The 23666-nt window shown below is 42.7% G+C and overlaps 1 protein-coding gene and 1 pseudogene across 2 annotated transcripts in view; one reads left to right on the forward strand and one right to left on the reverse strand.

Moving 5' to 3' along the window:
- The window catches only part of PCGF5 (polycomb group ring finger 5), a 119308-nt gene extending 107438 nt beyond the window's left edge, over positions 1-11870 (reverse strand). The window contains exon 1 of the mRNA XM_017963103.3: positions 11792-11870. The gene's annotated coding sequence lies outside the window, so the exon portion shown is untranslated. The remainder of the gene's footprint in view (positions 1-11791) is intronic.
- An 8701-nt stretch (positions 11871-20571) lies between these two features.
- Positions 20572-23095, forward strand: LOC103887647 (annotated as a pseudogene). Its single transcript, XR_002524370.2, has one exon. The product of XR_002524370.2 is annotated as an ADP-ribose pyrophosphatase, mitochondrial pseudogene (transcript).
- The last annotated feature ends 571 nt before the right edge of the window (positions 23096-23666 follow it).

The following is a 23666-nucleotide window of genomic DNA, read 5'->3' on the forward strand; positions in this document are numbered from 1 at the left end:
GCCATAATTTTTCTGTATTTTACAGACATGCCTGATTAGATACTTTCCCAATTATTTTAATGTTTATTACTCTTTATTTTTTAATCATTAAAAATATTCAAGAGAATCCTTCTAGATCACAAGACTTGTAATCTATTTTTAATCTATTAATTCATTAACTTAGTCTTAAAGCATGATAGGATTTATTACAGTAGATTATAATCAAACAAATAAAAACACTTTTTTTTTTTGAGACAGTCTCATTCTGTTGCCTATGCTGCAGTACAGTGGCGTGATCTCAGCTCACTACAATGTCTACCTCCTGGGTTCAAGTGATTCTCATGTCTCAGCCTCCCCAGTAGCTGAGATACAGGCATGTACCACCACACCTGTCTAATTTATTTATTTTTAATAAAGACGGGGTTTCAACATGTTGGCCAGGCTGGTCTCTGCCTCCTGGCCTCAAGTGATCCATCCACCTCAGCTTCCCAAAGTGATGGGATTACAGGCATGAGCCACCATGCCCAGTCTAAAAATATAGATTTTTTTTAACGCAGTGAAGGTTTTTCACTGAATCCTTCATGCCACTTCATATCTAACCCACAGTGGCCTAAGTTGAAAGGTATTTACCTTGATAACTATCAAGTATTTTCCAAGACCTTTGCTGCCCAAAATCATCATCAACACTGGAGTCTTAGCTGTTTTACTTCTAAAGACAAGCAAAGGAAGGAAGATCAGAACTTTTAACAAATAATCAAGCATAAGGACTTTTCTCACATATGAGTATTACAATTTCTTTTACTTCCGTCCAAAGGACACAAATCTGAAGATGCTTAGTCTGAAGAATGTAATCTTTAAGGCTGAAAACCTAGCACTTGTCCTAAATACTAAATTCACAGTTTTAGAAATAAGAAATAAGTTACAAGATTAACTACAGAATAAAACATTAATATTACACTTTTGATCTTGTTCCACTTGAAAGAAGTGCATATTTTGGACTTGCCAAACCTTATAATTGCCTCCTGCTACGACTCATGACTTCCGTGGAAAAAAAAAAAAGCCAACCATCTAGCAGAAGAATAAAAGATGCCCATGAGGAAAAACAAATTAAATTGGTCTGTTTCTTGAGCTGGGTGGTAGTTACATGGATGTTCACTTTTTAAAATTTATTAAACTGTGTATTTACATATCAAAAATTTTCTGTATATGTGTTATATTTTACAATACAAAAACTTTTTTTAAGGTTAAAGGAAATAAATTACGAAGGCAGAAATTTCATTTGTCATGAAACACACTGCCTTAATCTCACTTGGCCAGAATTATTATACACTATGACAGGGATAACAAGAGAAAAGTTGTCATAATTTACTTTAAAGGCCTAAACCAGTCCCCCACCAAATTTCAATAGTAATCTTTGTTGTTTTATTCAACACACTTTAAAACTTAAGTTCTTGGCCGGGCCTGGTGGCTCACACCTGTAATATCAGCACTTTGGGAGGCCGAGGTGGGCAAATCACGAGGTCAGGAGATTGAGACCATCCTGGCTAACAGGGTGAAACCCTGTCTCTATAAAAAATACAAAAAATTAGCTGGGTGTGGTGGTGGGCGCCTATAGTCCCAGCTACTCGGGAGGCTGAGGCAGGAGAATGGCGTGAACCGGAAGGCGGAGCTTGAAGTGAGCGGAGATCGCACCACTGCACTCCAGCCTGGGCGACAGTGAGACTCCATCTCAAAAATAATAATAATAATAATAATAATTTAGCTCTTAAACATCACAGTGTGTGTTGCATCCCATATGGTAATAGTGATAACTTACATTTGCATAACACTATTTACTTGCAAAGAGTTTTCGCATTGAATACCTCGGAGATAGACCAGATATAATTTTTTCCTACACTACAGATGAGGAAACTTATGCACTTATTATTGATTAGCAACATCACAAATAGTGACAGAATCAGGATTAATTCCAACTTCCATACATCTAATGAAGGGTTCCTTTAACATTTTATGAGGAGAAAGAACTTTCTACTTTTCAAAGTTCTGAGTTTAAAAACAGGATCTCAAAGCTGGTAGTCCCTGTCATGGCATTTGTGAGTTTCCTGACATTCCCAGTGAGGAAAGAGAAATCCACTAAATATGGCTGTGAAAACAATAAACTAAGGACCTATGCGCAAATCTTTTTCAGTCATTTAATTCACTTCTAGTTGACATAACTATGTGTCTGCTGCCACAAAGGTTAGTTTAACTTGGGTGCAAACATAAAAGTTATGAGTATTCAATAACCTATGTTCAAGGGTAACCAACACCTTTTTGCCATTGAGGAAGTGTATAAAGGAGAGATATGACCCATCCATTCCTGGCTTCTCATCCAAAACCATACTATTCCCCATAGACGTGGAGTAATTTATTTGGTTGGTGTACGACAGTCATGTGTCTACTTCTCAGTATGGTAAGGAAGTGTTCTAAGATTTTGTTCAGTGGATACTTTAATTACTTCTTCTGCCCTAGAGGGGTTTTTTTTTTTTTTTTTCTTTCTGAAGTAGAGTTTCATTCTGTGGCCCAGGCTGGAGTGCAGTGGCACAATCCCGGTTTACTACAATCTCCGCCTCCGAGGTTTAAACGATTCTTCTGCTTCACCCTCCGGAGTAGCTGAGATTACAGGCACATGCCACCACGCCCAGCTAATTTCTGTATTTTTAATAGGGTTTCATCATGTTTGCCAGGCTGGTTTCAAACTCCTGACCTCAAGTAATCTGCCTACCTCCACCTCCCAAAGTGCTGGGATTACAGGCGTGAGCCACCGTGCCCGGCCCTATAGGGCAATATTAACTGAGATTCAGAGATCCCAGTTCTTTTGAGAGCTAGCTCTGCCACACATGTCTGTAATCCTGAGCAAATCACATATATCTAAGAATGTTTAAAGAATTTTAAAGCTTCCTTATCTTTAAAATAAAGGAAAGTACCTTATCTTTAAGGTACTTTCCATCTCTATGGACTAAATGATCAGAAAGGCTTTAGGAGGTATACTCCATAGTTTTAAAGACAGACTGACACTAATATAAAATCATGTTGATACTCTGGCCTCATAGTTCCTGAAGACCAATGATCTTCTACCTCCACTGGCCTGTGTCACTTAACATCCTCAAGCTCAGCCACACTTTGAATTTTTGTCATTACTTAGAACTGATCCCTCCACAATAACCCTGAAAGTTCTTCATGCCCTTCACCACTACCTTCAGATCCTCCCTCCACATTCCAATTTTTCCCTTTCCTTCACTGTTGCTGAATCAGCCATTACACACTCATATCCCTTGCTATTCTCCCAACCCATCGACACTCTAGTGTCACTTGCCTTCCTACTCAACCAAGGGCCCATATGGAGTTGGCAGTTTCACTGATACTCACAGCATCTCTACTTCCAATTTTCTGAGCATTGCTGGAGAAAGTCATGAAATACAGGAGTGATTCATCCTATCACCAGGCTAAGGCCTTCCAGCAACTTGTCAAGCCCTCATCACCTTTGGCTCCCCACTGCGCAGACCCAAAGTTTTCCAAACCTTTTCAACTCCTCCACTTCAACTTTACGCTTCACTCCCCACTTACTTTTGGCAAATCAATAAAAAAGAATCAACCCATTTCAAATGCAGCCACCTCCCAGCCATCAACTTTCCTCCTCAGAACTCAAAATTTCCTTTTGCTTTCATCTAACTTCTTTCTTCCTCCATGCCACATCTGCATTTTGTATTCTTCTACATTCTACGGATTTGGACAAATGTATAATACCATGCATACACCGTTGTATCACAGAGTAGTTTCACTACCCTAAAAATCATCTGTGCTCTGCCTGTTCATCCCTCCTCCAACCTAACCCTTGGCAACCACTGATCTTTTTACTGTCTCTATGGTTTTGCTTGCCCAGAATGTTGTGTACTTGGAATCATACAGTATGAAGCTTTTTCAGATTGGCTTCTTTGACTTAGGAATATGCATTTAAGCTTCCTCCATGTCTTTTCATGGCTTGATAGCTATTTATTTTTAGCACTAGTATTTCATTACCTGGATGTACCACAGTTTATCCTGAATGATACTGCTTCCAAGTTTTGGCAATTATGAAGAAAGCTACTATAAACATCAGTGTGCAGGTTTTTGTGTGGCCACAAGTTTTCAACTCCTTTGGGTAAATACCAAAGAACACAACTGCTGGATTGTGCAGTAAGAGTATGTTTTGTTTTGTAAGAAACCACCAAGCTGTCTTCCAAAGTAGCTGTACTGTTTGACATTCCCACTAGTAATAAATGAGACTTCCTGTTGCTCCACATCGTTGTCAGCATTTGCTGTTGTCAGAGTTCTGAATTTTGGCCATTTCAATTGTGTACAGTGGTATATACCATTGTTGTTTTGATTTGCATTTTCCTGATGACATATGATGTGCAGTATCTTTTCATATGCTTATTTGCCAACTGTGTATCTTCTGGTGAGGTATCTGTTAAGGTCTTTGGCCCATTTTTTAAATGGGTTGCATATTGCTCAGTTTTAAGAGTTCTTTGTATATTTTAGATAACAGACTTTTATTTGATATGTCTTTTGCAAATATTTTCTCCCAGTCTGTGGCTCATCTTTTTATTCTCTTGATAATGTCTTCTGCAGAGCAGAAATTTTTAAATTTTTATGAAGTCCAGCTTATCAATTCTTTCATGGCTGTGCCTATGATGTCATATCTAAAAAGTCATCACCAAACCCAAGGTCATCCAGATTTTCTCCCATGTTATCTTCTAGGGGATTTACAGTTTTACATTCAGGTCTGTGATCCATTTTGAATTAATTTTTGTAACAAGGGTGAAGTCTGTGTCTAGATTAACTTTTTTTTTGTTTTTGTTTTGCATATAGATGTCCAGTTGTTTCAGCCCCATTTGCTGAAAAGACTATCTTTTCTCCACTGTATTACCTTTGCCCCTTTGTCAAAGATCACTTGACTGTATTTATTTGGGTCTATTTATGGGCTCTCTATTCTGTTCCATGATCCATTTGTTTAATTTTTTGCCAGTACTACTGTCTTGATTACTATAGGTTTATAGTAAGCCTTGAAGCTAGGTAGTGTCAGTCCTTCAACTTTATTCTTCTTCAATATTGTGCGATTTAGGTCTTTAGCCTCTGCATATAAACTTTAGAGTCAGTTTGTCAATATCTACAAAGTAACTTGCTGGGATTTTGATTGAGATTACATTAAATATATGAATACAGTTGAGAAGTCCTGACAATATTGAGTCTTTCTACCCATGAACATGGAATATATTTCCACTTACTTAATTCTTCCTTATCAAAATTTGATAGTTTTCCTCACATAGATTTTATACATATATTTTTAGATGTATATCTAAGTATTCCATTTTGTCTGAGGTGCTAAGGTAAATGGGATTGTTTTTAATTTTAAATTCCACTTGTTAATTCCTGGTATATAGAAAAGTGATGAACTTTCATATATTAGCCTTGTCTCTTACAACACTGCTGTAATTGCTTATTAGTTCCAGGAGGTTTTTTTTGTTGTTGTTGAGTCTTTCAGTTTTCTACATAAACAATCATGTCATCTTCAAACAAAGGTTTATTTCTCCCTTTCCAATCAGCCTATCGTTTATTTCTTTATTTTTTGCCATATTTTCCCACAAGCAACTTCTTTATGTGCATCATGATTAGGGTAATCAATTCAATTATTCAAAATAGGCTCTCTATTAAGATTAAAAGTGGGCATTATTATCCACTTTTATCCTGTATCCTGTATCCAGATATTACACTGTAATTAAACTGGTGTGAACTGGCACTGCCCTGGGCAATTGCATGTATGGTTACCCTATCCTATCTCTCCTACTTGAGGAGAGCCTAGTGTATTAATTGCCCTCCTACGTCCTCCCCCGATCTGCATTCCTTTCCTCTCCACTTGCAACCACTCTACGCACAACACACAAACGTTCTCAAACCTTCCTTATGGTATTTTGTTTGTTTGTTTGTTTTTTGTTTTTTGAGACGGAGTCTCTCACTGTCACCCAGGCTGGAGTCCAATGGTGCAATCTCGGCTCACTGCAACCTCAGCCTCCTGGATTCACGTGATTCTCCTGCCTCAGCGTCCCTAGCTGGGATTACAGGCGCACACCACCACATTTGGCTAAGTTTTCGTATTTTTAGTACAGACGGGGTTTCACTATGTTGGCCAGACTGGTCTGGAACTCCTGACCTCATGATCTGCCCGCCTCAGCATCCCAAAGTGCTGGGATTACAAGTGTGAGCCACCGTGCCGGTGGTTATTAAGAAAGTTTCATTGACACTTTTGCTTGCCTCAAGTCATTGCCTCCTCCCTACCCCCAGCCTCTGATTTTCACAGCCCAGTCACAATTTACATTTGCTTTCCCCGTTTCCTTCCCAAGTCAGCATCCTTCAGGTAACTAGCTGACTTGTCCCCAGTAATCACCACTGCCCAACTGATTCTGTTCCTTGAAGGCTATTGACAATGGTCTCACTGACAATTCTCATGCCCTTTTCCCAGTCTTCAACTCAGCCCATCCTCTACCCTATCAGTCTCCTCTGAAATTTCCTTCCTCATCTTTCTTTGCCCTATCTTGTCCTCATCCTCCTCCTGCTTCTTTCTTCTCAGCATCCTGTCTACCTCAAGCCCATGAATACTGGCGTTTACAAGGCTCTATCCTAGCCTTCTATTCTGCTCACCACACTCTGAACTGTTCTGACAGGTTCACCATCACCTCCATAAGGATGCCCCAAATCTTTCTCTATTTTTAATGGCTCTCATCCATCTGGATGGTCCATAGGCACACACAAGTTAACAAATCCAAATCCAAACCAATAATCACCTCCATTAATTAGACAAATATTTATTGATTGCACACTACTTGCAGGTGCTTAACTAGTGTCCCTTCCTATTTCAATCCTTGCCAACATCAACTTAAGTGACTCAGCTTCTGTCTTTGATTTCTTCCTCAATTCCTACATCCAACTGCCAACAAGTTCTGTTTCATTTACTTCTACAGTATCTTGCCCAACTCACCTGCCTCTAACTTAGGTTCTAATTTAGGTTCTCATCACTTCTCTTCTGGAGAATATTTCAACAGCTACTTAAATGGACTACCTGTGGCTCCTGCAATGAAGATTAATCTCTTAAAGCATAGTCTTGATCACATCATTCCCCCATTTAAAATATTTCTGATACTTATCTCCTGCCTACTAAACAGTCTCCTTAGCCTGGCATTCAAGATGCTTCACAATATAGTCCTAATTTCCCCTCCCCATGCAGCATTCTCTCCCATTATACTGCCTCTAGGCTCCTCAACCTCCAGTTTAACCACATTCTTCTCCAACCCTGGATATGCTCATATATTCTTACCTTCAAGTCTTAGCACAGACTGGTCTCTACATCTCTGCCGGTTGAAGTCATCTCAATTTTTTAACGCCTTGTTCAAAATTCCCTAATTAAGTCTTACCCAATTTTTTTTTTTCTGGCTATAAAGTCTTTTCCTCCTCTGAATTCACAAAGTATTTTCTCTATGCCTCTCTAACAGTTCTCCCATGTAAAACAGCCTTTAGTTATCTGTCTTATGTGTGCTACATAACTCTTAAGCCTCTTAAAGAAAGAGTATCTATGTCTAATTAACCAGTATACTCCTTATATTGCTTTATATATAAAATAAGCTGGATGAGAGGTTGAAATATTCAAATTAACTTCATATCCATCATATAGCATATAAAATAATGAAAATGTACTTATTATAAAAGTTAATTTAGACAAATTTTTAAGAAGGTCTAGAAACTAATTATTTTTGTAGTTCTTGTTGGATCAACAATATATGAATTACCTTAAACTAAAATTGCAGAACTGTATATTTCTTTATTGGTTCCTGAAACCACAGAGCTGGACAAGATCTTAGAGATCAGTAATTCCCCTCCCCTATCCTGACCACCAATTCTCTGATTGAAAAAACTGAAACTTCTGAGGGATTAAGCTGCCCCCTTGGTCACACAAGTCTGTAGTCATAACTATAGCAGTTACCATTTATTAAGCACCTTTTATACACCACACACATTATAAATATACATTATCTCAGTCTCACATAATCCTTCAAGGTAGATGGCATTATCCCCACTTTAGAGATAACAGAATGCTCCAAAAAGTTAAGTAACTTGCTGTGGAAAGCTCTGCTTATTAGGGGCAGAGCTGTGTTTTAGCCCCAAATCTGACTGGCTGCGACAGAGGCAAGACCTATCAGATGTCCCGACTCTTGTCTCCTACTGTTCCTCCAGTAATTATACCAAGTAAGCGAACACGCACACTTATAAGTTTTAAGCTTTAAAAAAAACTGGAGGCATAAAGATTAAACAGTTTCATTATTGTAAAAGTTCTAAGGTTAATTCTAAGCTTATTTACTGCCAACATCTAATCCTCTTGTCAGAAAACTTCTTCAATGTGGAAAGGAGATATGTTTTCCTGCTTTTTCACTTCCTAAATATATTTTCAACTTAAAACCCATTTATCCAACTGCTTTCAATAAGCATTTGTTGAGCCCCTAGATGTTCCAGGCACATGGGAGGATACAAAGGTGAATAAGACATTATTTTTTCCTGAGAGTTCAGAAGCAAAAGGCAGACAATCAACTAATGATAGAAACCAGTCTTCTCCACCTACAGCAGCTCTGGCTAATTCAGGAACTTCCAACCACTTAAGCTCTTTATGGTACCCTGTACCTTAGGCAAGCCATCTCACCATGCCTTAGTTTCTTTAGTAAAGGTATTGATTAAAAAGGAATGAACTGCGCCAAGTAATTTCAAGGTCTCCTTTAGCTTTAAAATTCTATCGTCTCTGAGCTTACTCTTGAGATTATGCTTCTGCAAGTGATCCCAGCTACTATTATGGAAAGTGAACTGCTAGAAGCCCATTCTTCTTCAGCAGTAACTTCAGAAGTATCAAGTTCTGAAAATATTGCTACAAGACTGGGACTAATTAACATGCCTCCAAAGTTTATTTATAATATAAATTTTATCAAAGTTTATCCTCTAAAGGGATATTAAACATGACATTCAAATCCTCCTTACATTATATCACTGACTTATTATAGCTGTAATTCTTTAGAATCCATTTAAGATGTTTAAAATACAATTTTAAATAACTCCTTTTATCTACTCTTCTGTGGCATTACCGACATGAACAACAACAAATCAGAGTTAAGGCCTCTGCAGCATAAATCCTGTTTTCATTTGATTAAATTAATACTTCATATTGGATCACTTGAGCCTGGGAGGTTGAGGCTATGATTGTGCCACTGCACTCCAGCTTGGGCAACAGAGTGAGATTCTGTCTCAAACAAAAAACCTTCATATTAAGTGGTATCTATTATGAACCTTCCCAAACTGCAGCTAAACTTCAGGCTGTTTTCCAGGCAACGGGGAGAGAAGATATGGAAATATTAGTATTCCAAATGAGTGGAAACATAGGACTGTGGGATTTGACTTTGCTGATTCCATTTCAATATCCTGCACTTTTTCTTCAAGTAGCACAGACAATATTTTTAATCATCCAGAAGTTACATAGTAACATACTTTCTCTTGACAGGGCTCCACATGCTTTATCTTTCTTCTTACTAAGTGTCTTAGGATATGATGCTTAAACCCTTCTTGCTCTGTAGGTTAACATCACAGAGGAGAAAATCAATCAAAAGAAAACCAGGAGGAAAAAAGAAGAAAATTAGAACTGCATCAATTTGGTGACTTTCCCCCCTGCCCCCCCCCCCCAAAAAAAGGGAAAAAAAAGCACTGAATGTCAACTGTCAAAAACAGTCCTACCAAGAAACCTGGAAAAGAGTTTATTCATTCACGAGTCAACAGATATTAAGTGTTTCATGTATGCCAGGCACTGTTCTAGGTGCTAGGGTTTAGCAGTGAAGCTCCCCTGCCGCAGTGGAGCTTACATTCCTATAAGAAGAGATCAGACTTAAAGAACTCCTAAACAAAGTAAGATCAGATAGCGATTTAGCGCTGTGAAGAAAATAAAACAGTACTATGGGTGGCTCCTTGCGGGGAGGGGACAGGAGATAATGAAGGCGATCAAGAGGCCCTAGCTGAATAGAGGCCGTTTGAGGTGAGTCTTAAATGATGAGAAAACTTTGCTCAGTCTTACTAATGTGAGGTGGGAATGAGTCAAGTTAATCTTCGAGAGTGATCACAGTGGGAAAAATTCTGTATCCATTAATGGCAAACGAGGTTCCTTTTAGGATCTGGCTTTTAAAAACCCTCAAAAAACTAGTCTTAAGGAGTCACATTTTTCTTTTAAGATCCACTTTTTAAATTTTTCTAATTACTTTAGAGCTATTTAGGTAGACGCAGTTACTAAGAGGATTCCTTCAGAGTCTGATACCTCCCTCACTTGACACCAAATACTGAATGAGACAGGACCCAGCACTGCAGCGAACCAGCGCTCCTCGACCGATTAATGTAGCCAGGTGGAATTTTGTAACTCTTTCAAGAACGCGAAACAAGCTTTGGGGATTGTGCGGAGCCTGACCCCCCAAAAGTTAGTGTGGAAGGGGGGACCCCGCTGCCCTTTTGCACTAAGTCTCCCCCACTCCTCCGGGCGTCCCTGAACCCCCCCCCCCGAAGTTATTGTGGACGGGGGGGACCCCGCTGTCCTTTTGCACTAAGTCTCCCCCACCCCTCCGGGCGTCATCACTGCGGAGGGGCCGCTCTCCCTGGGTCAGAGGCACACAGCGAGTACGCGCGCGTGTGTGTACCCCGCATGAATCATCGGGGCCCGGTCCGCGGGGCGATGATTCATTCACCGCCCTGGAGCTCACGGCCACACGTTCCGGGTGTACTATGACGGCCGCACACGCAGCTTCCTTAATATTAAACAAATGTTTCAAAGTACAAACGCCTGGAGTCAGAAACGTGTAGACCCAGGAGAGGTGGCGGCGAAAAAATAGCACGTTTCGGCCGCTGCTCGAGTGTTGGCGGGGAGGGAAGGGGAGCACCGGGCACGACCGTCAGTGCCCCCCAACCCCACCACCCCGGCACGCGCGCGGGCAGCGCCTCGCAGGGGGCGCGGAGGGCGTACAGGTGGGTGCCGCCGGGTACTGCCTCCTGTCCCTCCCTGCCACTCGCGGAAGGCCACCGCGCCCTCCCCAACGCGCCTCTCGATCGCCCCTTTCCTCTCCGTGACATCTTATATAATAACCTGAGCTAATCAAAACGGAAGCGACGCGCGCAGCCGGGAGCAGATGCTCGCGCCCCGAGCCAGCGGCCCCCAAACTAGGCGCCCGGGCGCGCGGCTGCCGGCGGGGGAAGGGCCCGAGCGCCGACTCAGGTCGTCCCTCCTCGGCGGAGGCGCCGCTGCAACCGGTCCCCGTCAGGAAGCCGCGAGCGTCACAAACTGCGTCAGCTTCTTCAAACACATTTCATGGTCTCCCTCCAGCCAGGGAGCTGCTGCTCCCGCGGCGGGGCCGCGGCCAGGACTGGAAGGCGCCCCTCTGGGGAAGAGAAAGTTCCTCGGGGCCCTCCCCTTGCCCGCCCGGCGCCCGGCCCCGCCGCGCCTCCAGCCCCTCTCCGCGCGCCGCCAGCCCGGCCGCGCCGCCCACCGGCCCGCACCGAGGTCAGGTTAGGCAACTTGTGACCTCGGGGCGCCAGGCGGCCCCCTCCCGCCCTCCGGGCTCGCCCGGTTCCCGGGGCCTCCCCCCGGCCCCGCGGAAAACAGCCACGCCAGAAACTTCCCTTGGCCGCGTCGGGCGGGGAAGTCGCCTGGGTCCCCGCGCATCGCCCTTACCTTGCCTCGAGAGGCCACGATCCGGGCGGGCCGCGCGGGGCGCGTGGTGCGCGAGCGCGCGCGCGTGGGGCGGTAGGTGGACGGCATGGCGGGCGGGCGGGGCAGCGGGGTGCGAGCGGCGCGGCGGTTGGTCAGCCCGGCGGGCGGGCGCGAGAGTTATATCCGGCGGCGGCGGCGGCGCTGGAGTGGCGGCGGGCGCGGGGCGAGCGCGCCGAGGGGGCGGAGGAGTTACCGTGGGTTTGTTTACGCATTGCTGCCCGGCTCGGGGCACAGCCCGCACTCCCTGATTGGACACAAACTGGGGCACAGCCTCTCGCAGCCGCCCGCCAGGCCTCCTAGAGCCGCCGCCGCGCAGCTCCCGGAGCGCCCTGCCGGGCACGGCCCACGGCAGTGCCCAGGCCTGGAGGGGACGAGCCGCAGTGGCTGCCCCGGGCGGGCGTGGAGCCAAGCGTTCGATCGGGGCTCGCAGTCGCCCACCTGTAGTGGCCCGACCTTGGCAAGGAGAAATTCGAAACTTCTCAGGCTGGAGACTTCTAACTGTACAGCCGCTGAGGGGGCACCTTCTCCCCCCACAGACGGAGTAAGAGTGCCCTTGAACAGATGGAAGGCAGCTGAACGTCAGTATGCCTCCCTGGCGATGGTCAAGTCCAGGCTTCCCGTATAAGCTGCCCTCCACCCCAGAGCTCGCAGTTTCTTTTCCTGCCTCCAGCTTCTTTGCTTCTAATCACAAAGTACCCCCACCCCCTCTGCCACCCCACCAGAAGTGACCTTGCCGCCCTGATGCTGAAGATCCTCCAATGACTCACCATGGCCTCAAGCCTTGATGCCTCATTCTCAGAGTCCTCAGTAGCTGGGCCTCCATTTTTCAGTCTCCTCTCCACTTCGCTACCCTCACCCCAAAGCCTCCGTTTACAGACAACACCTGAAATGTGTCTGCCCTTTGACACTTGATTTTGATCTTGCTCTGTTCTCTGCCAGAAAACCCCTTAGCTGCCTCCACGTGTCAAATTTTCTTGGACACAGCTCTTGTAGCCATCTCCTTCCATCTCTGTGCAGTCTTCCTGCTCCCCCAGGCAGAATCCCCCCTTGTGGCTGGCATCATTCTGACTTGGGGGTCAATTGTGTGCCTGTGCTGTATCCTCTCTGATCTGTGAATTCCTTGAAGAAGAGTCTGCTTTTAACAGAGCTCTGGGGATGGGAGACATGAAAGCTGTAAGACTAGTATTGCCTCCGAATGTCTGTAGCTCTGGTGGGATTGGAAAAGTTCAGGAGTCTTTATCAAGAGGGTCTCCTGATAGGTCCACAAACCTCATCTTGCAAAAAGCAAACACTTCCAAAAACTGAGCATGCCTTCCATTTTTCCTGCATCTCTGTATCTCCTCCCCACCACACCTAGCTATGTGCCCTCCGTACTCATAATGGGCACTTAAGTAACCCTTGAGGAATAAAATTGAGTTCTACAGAGATGTTCCTTAAGCCAAGGCTGGCGGTGATCAAAGAGAATAGAGTAAATAATGAAAAAATAGACATGAACCCAGTCATTTTACAGCTAATTCCTAGGCTAAAAGCCCTCCAGCCCTGTTAGGTAGTGTGGATTTGTCACTGTCTGATCAAACACTGAAGTAGACCCTGACCCTTCTTGACTCCTGGGACTGCTAGATTTTTTTCTCCGATGCACTGCTTGCAGTCCCATTAGGAAAAGTGTCTTTGAACTCTGCAAGTGAATCCAAGCGAAAGTGAAGTTTTCTTTCCCAAGTGATTCCATAGCAATAATTTAATGCAGCCAATTAGTTACAAGTGTTGAAAGAACTGGAAATTCAACTAGGGTAAGGTGAGGCAATCCTGAGAGTAGCCATTGCCGGACGTCAGGAAGGGGCAAAGAGAGGAGACAGCCAGAACCCTGAAGGGCTTGTCCAATAGGAGTTGGAGCCACGAAGGAAGTGCAACTACTGCGGAAGACATCTTCCAAAGTAGGGAATGGGAGTCCCCCTGGCTTCTCCCTTCCTCCCACCCTCCAGGGCCACCCAGTGGTGGAAAGCAGGAGAAGCCAGTGGACAAGATGACAGAGGGCAGGGGTCAGAATCCCTACAGAATATGTGAGAGCAGCAAAAGGAGGATCTGAGAGCCCCACGGCAAATGACTGGCACCTGGGCTTGGGTGCTGCTGCACTTGGTTACCTGTTCCCTTAGGCCGCATTCCGCAGTGCGGAACTTTCTCTTCCTGAGTCCTAGAATTCTCCCCTTCTTACTTGTCCCTCTTTGCCCTTCTGCTTCCATTATCCTTCTATCCTCTTCTTCGCCGTCACTCCCTTACATTTCTTTTTTCTCTCTCGTCTTGTGTACTCTGGCTCTCGTTTTTCTTTTGTGTTCCCATGTATCTCCTCCTGACTTCTTTTTTCCCCCAGAGTCTCTTCTCCCCTCTTCTTGTCCTACTCCTCCCTGGGCAGGATGGCAACTTTCTTCAGCATGAAGGAGGTGACCAGGTTCCTATGGAAGGAAGAGGTTAGGAACTATCATGTTGCTGCCCTTCCAGAGAGTGTACTAGATATTTTACACGCGTTATCTCATTTAATCTTCATCTCCTACTAGCTGGGCAACATTTAATATAATCTGGTGGCTTTGCTATTGCCTGTCACAAGGAAGGCTTTGTGCTGGTCACCAACAACACTGCTGACAGTTCTCTTACCTTTCATGGTTCCCGGCACCCTTTCTTCTTCTTATCCTACATCTTTTCCTTTCATTTGCACAGATACTTCACCCCAATCCCAACCCCCAGCAGTCTAATACATCCCCACTTTAAATCTCCAAAGACTGAGAATAGCTATTTAGAGGAGGTGGCATTTCAGCTGTTACTTGAAGGATGGATAGATTTTCAATAGATGGAAATGGAGGAAGGGTATTCTTGGTGGACAGTAAATTTTATGGTTTACCTTGATTGAAACAAGGGATAACTGGGAAATGAAGCCATATTTCAGAAACTTGTCTTCAGCTTTCAGTTCTCTAAGACTGTTCAGAAACACAGATTAACCATGAGCATATTAAATATAGGTATGGTTTATATAATTAGAATCATAGTGTTTAAAGCCAGAAAGAATTTTCAGCATTGTCTGGTGCAATATGTCCAGTTTTAAGTGAGGGAACTGAAGGCTAAAAGACTTAATACCTGGAATATCATAATGATTAAACATGGCCATTAGAGTTTGACTACCTGTATTCAAATCCCTACTTTAACAAATTTTAGTTTATCTGAACTTGAATTATCTGTAGTTAAGTTTCCTCATCTATAAAATAGAGAAAAATGATAGAATCTACTTAAGTGGGTTGTCATGAGAATGAAATACCATCATATGTAAAACACTCTTGCCCAGTTTGGACTGCCATAACAAACTACCATAAACTGGGTGGCTTAAACAACAAACATTCATTTCTCATGGTTCTCGAGGCTGGAATTACGACATCAGAGTGCCAGCATGGTCAAGGGTTGGCTGAGGGCCGTTCTTCCTCCTCTGGAGTGCTGACTTCTCATGGTATCCTTACATAGTGAAAAGACACTGAGCCTCGGTGCTCTCTGGGGTTCCTTTTATGAGGGCAGTCATCCCATTAATGAGGACTCCACCCTCATGACTTAATGAGGACTTACCCCCCATCACACTGGGGGGTAGGATTTCAACATATGAATTGGAGGGGAGACATGAACATTCAGTCAATTATAGACATGTTATAGGGTGCCTGGCATATAGACAGTACTCATTAAATATAGGCAAAAAATATTATGACTTCCTGTGGCTATCCAGCTAGTAAATACCAGAACTAGAACCGGTCCCCCAAGTTTTTGTGGCCCTAATTGTATGTTCCCTGCATTATTTGAAGCTATGTCTTATGATGCTTGTTTAACACCATCTGTGAAGATATGGTGCTCCTCTAGTCTGCTGTTTAAATAAGTGCTCAGTTATCTTTCTAGCTCCAATTTCTCTACATTTCCTGCTTCCTGCTTCTGCCAGCCCTGGTTGCCCCCACCAGTCCTCAGCAATCTTCGTATACCGTGAAGTTCCAGCGGAGGAAGGGAGCAGGAAAAATTATCAGTAAACCTGTATTTTATAGTCAACTGTTTAGGTTACAAGTTCTGATATAGTAAACTTTTACTAATTTAAATTTCAAAGGGCCAAAAAATATTGAATTAAAGATATTCAAATTATCTGTTATTCTTCAGCCTATAGGGTGTGAACTCTACCAGCTTAAATTTTAGTAGTTCCTTAGGGGGATTCACTGGGACCAAGAAAAAGCATTGTTTGGGGTATCTAATTCTTCAACAAAGTTGTGATGGAAGAGAACAAATTTCTTTGTCCCTCCTCTGTTTCTTTCTTAGACACTGGTCCCACTTTTCAAAACTCCTCCAGCCCCATGACCTTTATGTAGTCCACTCTCTTTGGACTGTAAGCATCTTGAGGCAATGAACCACAACTTACTTGCCATTTAATGTCTAGAACCTAGCTCAATATCTGGAGTATAATAGGCAGCCACATGTTGTTGAACTGACTGACTTGAGCAATGCTGCACATACCAGAGGAATCCCTTCCTCCTCCCCCTTCAAATCTTTGTCTCCTCAGTTGACTGTAGCTAGTTGTCATCCTGCTACCCTAATGCACCGGAAAGCATGGTAACAGCTGAATGTGAAATAAATGTGCATTTTATATTATGAAGTACATTTAAAGAGGTTTATTTTAATGGTGTAAAGCCAGGCAGTATTTTAAGAAGATCAGGAAGACATTTTTGGGGCAGCTGGACTTTCCCAACACCTTCACATCACACCACACAAACTGAAGCTTATCTCTCCTATAAATAAAGGCTACTTGACTTTCATTGTTACACATTTTACTTTAGATTTCTTAGGTTAATTGTCGACAGCCTGTATTCTACATATGGGTGTATTAATTATCCTGCCTAACTCATTTCTTAAAAGACGCCATTTGTCTTAATCTTAAAAAGTAAGTAATTGTCCCACTTCTCTCTTACTTCAAGGCAGACTAATGACCCAATACCTTGATCACTCACTACCTCTTGAATTCCTGAAATCTACTTTCTACTTCCTCTAATTCATTTACATGCTTCCTCTAGGAAGTTGGAAGGAATCCAAAGGATGAATTCTAGATCTACTTCTCATTTTATGAGAGAGGAAACTGAGGAACAGAAATGCTAGTGGCAGAATCTCCAGTTCCCACAGCACTCTTCCCATGCACTATCTTCTTATCATGTGTCCTTAAAACACAGCTAAAAGTGAACTTTCTGTTGTCAGCTCCCCTCCTGACTTCCCTGTTTATGCCAATCACCAACATCCATTGGGCTTTTTAGGATTAAAATGGGTGATCTTTGATGACTTCTCCTCTTTAGGCTTCTACTTCCACTTAGGGATGTCTCTCTTGCTCGTCTTTTTTGTCTGAATTGCCCCATGGTTCAGGGTATTTTCTCTTTACAACTGTTATTACAATAGGTTGCTAATGTCTCCAAATTCTTCCTCTTATAGAGTGAACCTAGCAGAAGAACCAACTTAATATTAAGTCAAAAATTTTATAGTTGTAGTAAAATGGTGCCATTTTGCTGTATAAAATCAAATTCAACTTGCATTCAGACTACCAATAAAATATGAGTTTATATTATCAAGCCTTTCTGGTTCTCAAATATATGGTAATAACTAGCTATGTGATCTTGGGCACATTTAAATTCTATGAACTGCAATGTCCTCAGTCTGTTAACTGATGATATTGTTAGTATATGTACCTAAGTCTAAAGGTTGTTTGAAAATTAAATGGGATAACAAATGTAAAGTACTTAATAGTAACAGTTGCAATAACTATTTGTTGAGGTCTTACTATTGACCAGACATTAGTCTAAGCTGTTTAAATGAATTATGTCACATCAACCCTATAACATGGATACCATTATTGTTTCTAGATGAGAAAACTGAGGCCCAGAGAAGTTTAAAAACTTGTTTAAGGTCAACTAGCTAAGAAGTGGCTAAACCAGAATTCAAAACTGGGCAGTCATACCTGGACAAACCTGTCCACCAGTCTATGACTTGGAAATAACTTAGTATATAGTAGTTAATTTGTTATTTATTATCATTATTACCACTTTAAAGAGAGGAGTAAACCATTTTTCTGCTTTCCTTCAAGATATGTTTCTGAAGTTGAGCCTTAGCATCATTTTTGGAAGAGATGGATAATTCTTGATAATTAAATGTGCTGGGTACCACTTGTTTCTGCTTCTCAAAGAAAGGCAGGAAGGATGGTTGGGGTTCTTGCACTGCCTGGACCTTGTAATCATCCTGGTCCTCCCCATCTCCACTTTGCCTTTCATAATATCCTTAATATTATAAAATGGGAATGACACAGGCAATCTCTGACTCAGGCATAGTTCATAGTGACAGGCCAAAGATTTATTCTCTGATTGCCCCTTATAGTTCCTTTAGGGCTTTCTCGTGGATAGAACCAGAAAATTCTCTGTGTGTTGCTCTGCTTGTTCTACCTCAGACATTTCTGCCTCAGAAGACAATTTAAGAAAGGGAATCTCCCCAGTGGCTTCCCAGCAAATAATTCTTTTGGTTTCTACTATAGTTATTTTATTTCTTGCCCTTAGGGTATCTTTTGCACCACAATCATCAAATGGTCTTATCTAACCATCTTCTGCCTGCTGATGATGCTCAAAATAGAATAAAATGCCTTATTACTGGTTTTAAAGTTCCTTTCCATGTGCCCATGAATTATTATATTTCTGCCTTGTATGTGGCACACCATACCCTCCCTGTTCCTTTCCTCTCCTCAATGGTATGTTTTTCCCTGAGCATCTAGCTGTTTATATTTGAACATCTAGTCTTTTGGATTCATAGGAACAATTGACCTTGCCCTTCTAATAATGAAATTTTCATAGATCCTAGAATCATAAAATGCCAACTCTGGAAGGACTTTTATAGATAACCGAGGCAAACAGATTCATCTTCTAGTGAGGAACTAAGACCCAGAGAAGCCAAGGGTCAGGTGCAAGCTATAAAGCCTATGATGGAGGAAGCCAGAACCAGACCCAAGACATCTGCTCCATTTGTTTCTTATGAGCTGGAGTAGGAGACCTGGAAATAATGAGGAATTCACAAGTGTCTTTCCCCCCAAATGTTTTAAGTTTTTGTATCAGTGGTTTTTTTAATACATTTTCAGGAGACCTAGAGGAATAGAATTCCACGATTTAAAAAATTGAGGCATAGAGAGACAAGAATTATAGAGCTGGGACTGTGTCCCTTAAGGATCATCTTTCTTTCCCAGTGGTACTTTGTAGAGTGCCTTGCCCACAGCCAACCCTCAACAATGTTTATGACAATGATGGTTAAGGATGACTATGTCTCATATTTCTCTGTTCTCAGTCCTTTTCTACCATTTTGTTCTCCATAGCCCCAGCTATTTCTGTGTTTCAAGCCTTCTAGAAACCTGCCTCATCTTGTTTGGAGTTTAATGAGGGCATTGGGTATGTATTCTGTAGCTGCCTTCCATAGTTATGATGATGGTAATAACTTCAAATGATTAGGGATCTACCCTCAATCAGACATATACATTTTGAAAGCTTTCTAAACTTGAGGAAGTATGTTCCTAATATGTTACCATTTATTGCAAAAAAGAAACATTCTCTGGTTAGAATGTTTCTAACCAGATAATAGAAATACTGGATGAAACAAAATTAAATAGTTTAATGTTGATTTGTGTTTATAGGAATTTTCAGGATCTTTAGAACACTAATGTGAATCCTGAATTTCTAAGGGGGCAGAGTGATAAAATATGTAGAATTCCCCAAACATATTTGACCAGAAAATCATTTACTCATTGAACATCTTTCTAATGGGCCTGTTTCAAATGATCAGATACCTTTCCCTAGGGCTTGTTTCCTTCTGAGTAATGACTAAGACGGCACCTCTTCTCATTATTTATCATTTCAGGACAGATGCTGTTATTTCTCAGCCCAAATTTCTGTTATTTCTTATCCTGATTTTCTCTAATCATAAGCTGTTTAACTCTGACCTCATATGTGAGCTGCTCAGTTTCCATAATCATCTCAGCTGTCCTGTTCTAATCTACAGTTTTCAAGCTGCAGAATCAAAAAAAGTTAATGATAATTACAGTGATGACAACTAATATTTATTGAGTTTGTGCTGTGGACCAGACATTGAGCTAACACGTGTTACAACATCCTACTTAATTGTCACCACAGCCCTATGAGGCAGTTATTAATATTTTCATTTTATACATGAGGAACCTGAAGAGAGCTTATGTAACTTCCCCCAAGAAAGTGGCACGCGGAGGAATTGGAGCTGGGTTTTTAACCTGTGTTCAACTTTTACCTCATACCTGGCATTGCCCTTTCGGTGCTAGTTCTCTCTCTCTCTTTCTGTCTCTCTCTCTCTCTCTCTCTCTCTCTCTCTCTCCATATATATATATGGGTGTATTAATTATCCTGCCCAACTCATTTCTTAAAAGGCACCATTTGTCTTAATCTTATATATATATATATATATGTTTTTTGAGATGGAGTCTCGCTCAGTTGCCCAGGCTGGGGTGCAGTGGCATGATCTCAACTCACTGCAAGCTCTGCCTCCCAGGTTCACACCATTCTCCTGCCTCAGCCTCCCGAGTAGCTGGGACTACAGGCGCCCGCCACTATGCCCCGCTAATTTTAGTTTTGTATTTTTAGTAAAGACGGGGTTTTACCGTGTTAGCCAGGATGGTCTCCATCTCCTGACCTCATGATCTGCCCATCTTGCCCTCCCAAAGTGCTGGGATTACAGGCATGAGTCACCGTGCCCAGCTATTTTTTTTTAATTAAATAAAAATCTGCTGCCTCTCCAAGCAGAATCCTTTTGAAAGCAAAGGGCCCATGGTCCAGCCTTCAGTTCACTCTTTTGTGCTTGGCACAGCACTTGGCATTCTGTAGCAAATACTCCTTTGGAAAGAGAGATTAAGCAACTTGCCAAAACCATTCAGGTAGTAAATGATAGACTCACATTTTGAACACATACCCTGCTCATCACACCCTCTCATGGAGTTCTCATCAGCACCATGCTCAGTGCACCAGGTGAGTCCCCCTTCTTTTTTGAGGTCACCCCCACTCGGCTTCTGAACGTCCCAAACAGGGAATTTTGTCCACTCCTACCCCCACGTTCAGTCTGCCCTCTCCCTAACAGACAGCATCCTAAACCTGGTGAACTAAATTTACTGGTAAATGGCTAGTGGGCTAATGGCACTTTGGTGATTGTCCTTTGCTAATTTTATTGTTGTTAGGAAGTTGTTCTCAACCCCAGTACTTTCCATTTGGGAGCTTTTTCAGAGGCCAGAATCTCTCTATTTACAACCAAAACGCCAGAGTGGCAGCGAGAGGGCGCGGTCCAGTCGTGGTACACCCCTGGCCACTCCGCGGCACCGTTACCCCCACGCCTGAGCCACCGGCGCGCCCCGTTGTAGCCATTGGACACACCACACGGTCTTTTAGGAAAGCGGGCCATTAACCGGTGTTCAGGAGAGAAACGTGGCCACCTCCCCACGGGCGGGTGCTGATCTGCAGTGGAGACCTCGTCCCCCGCAGAGAGCGACCGAAATCCCCTTGGGCCGCTGGGTCTTGCATGGCTGGATGCCTGGATGCCGCCTGTCCAAGGCTTTAGCGACCGTGTCTCCCTTCATGACCTTGGCCTCTGTGACAGGCAGGCCCAGCAGCTGCCCCAACATCCCGGTCAGCTGGAGCCTGTTTTCCTGACATGGGTTTTTTCTAAACTTCATGTCAGATTGGAAGCGCACTGCTGAGAAGCCCCACGAGAAGGCCTGGACATTTCAGTACCCTGACTCCAAGGTGGAGCGAAGCCTGGTTCCCCATGAGAAAGTGAGCTGGCTGGCCGAGTGACGAGAGTAACGCCCCGAGAGTACACTGCCAGCTCTGTCTTGGACGGGCCCATGTGGGCAGACCCTCAAGTGGGTGAAAGGAACTTCTCTCCTAAGTTTAACAAAAAGGATGGGCATGTGGAGAGAAGGAGCCAGCATGGCTTGTACGAGATTGAGAAAGGTAGACTTAGAACTCCTGCATGTCGGACAGGACTGGTTGGCCCAGGGCTTTTGGGGTGTTGAGGCCCCAGTCATGCTGCAGATCCCATCTTAACCAGATGGAAAAGGGATAGCAAGGGAAACTAAATTACCCACCCTATTTCTGGGAAAAATATCCTGCAATTTGTAGCCATCAAAAGGAAGGACTGTGGAGAATAGGCAATCCCCGGGTGGGTGGTGGATCCAGGAGAGAAAATTAGTGCTACATTGGAGAGAGAATTTGGCTAGGAAGCCATGAAGTCTTTATAGAAATCTAGGGAAGAAATGCAGGAGTTGGAGAGACAATTGCACAAATTCTTCAGCCAGGAACATTTTGTAGTCTATAAAGGCTACGTGGACGATTCTCGGAACACAGATAACTCCTGGATAGAGACAGAGGCTGTGAACTACCATGATGAAACCGGTGAAATAATGAACCATCTTCCTCTGGAAGCTGGCAATGATGCCAAGAAAGTGAAATGGGTGGACATTAATGATAAATTTGAGCTTTATGCCAGCCACTCCCAATTTATTCAACTTATGTCTGAGAAATAAGGTGCCCACTGGAGTGAGGACATGTATCCTGATTGCCAGGGATAGTGGCTTGGAGTCTCGTGTGAGCCAAAGGCCTTCAAATGATCAGGAGTGGGTAAGAGGCAAACAGCACATAACTCCCACTAAATAGGACAGGGAGGGTCACCTCTTTGGTGATTAATTCCAAAACTGTGCTATATGAAGGCTTTGTATTAGGGAATAATATTAGACAAATATGGGGAAATGGGATCACAGAAGTTTTGGCTTTCCTGTTAGAAGAATATACTCACATGCTGTATATATTGTATACATGGTTTAAACTAACTTACACAACTACTGCTCTTTGGAGAATTGTAAGAAAAACAATGACATCTTCCTTAACAACCATAGCCTCTACTTTTCAGCCAGTTTGCATTTGTCAATTCTTCTTCCTCCTGATGTTTTAATGTGGCATAATCTAATGTATAATCTGACTTTTGAGTTAACATTTATTTTTTAAATTTAGCATTATGTGGTCTTGTTTTCCTTGCTTTTGAGTATGGGAGCTTTCTGGCTTTTTTTTTTTTTTTTAGAGCTTCAGTTTTATAGGAAAAGTTCAATCTCTATTTTTGTCCACAAGGATCAAGTGCTTATGAACCAGACCAAAAAAAAAAAAAAAAAAAAAAAATGCAGTGACAAAATGAGCTTAGCTCCAGCCCTCTGGTTATCAGAACTCTTTCTGTCTGAACAGAATAAACTAAGCTGAAGATAATGGTTTCTTCTCATTTCAGAAGAAGACCCTACAAGTGCAGATTCTTGTCATGCAGATGGCTTTATCGGGACATGTATATAATCCAAGCCTAATGAAAATACAATAATTCACATCTACCTTTTCTCAATTAAAATAAAAACCCAATATGCAAACAGAGAAGATGCTTATAGTCAGCTTGCGAACACAGAGACAGCCTCTCTGACAAGAATGTGGGGATTCCAATAGCAACAAATAGGTCAGAAACCTGTTTTATTCTTTCATTTCTCATCACCTAAAACAAGCCAGTTAAATTTATTTGCAACATATGGAAAATTAACTCAAACCACTATAACGAGCCTTTTATGACTGAGGGAAAAATAAAGACAATTGCAGGAGTTGATAGCATCATAAGAGGATTGCTTCAATAATAATAGCTGACACATTCCGCTTACTATGTGCAAGCACCCTTTCACATGCTTTATGTATGGTGACTTACTGATTCCTAAAGA

Source organism: Papio anubis, chromosome 11, assembly GCF_008728515.1.
Source record: "Papio anubis isolate 15944 chromosome 11, Panubis1.0, whole genome shotgun sequence".
Taxonomy (NCBI): domain Eukaryota; kingdom Metazoa; phylum Chordata; class Mammalia; order Primates; family Cercopithecidae; genus Papio; species Papio anubis.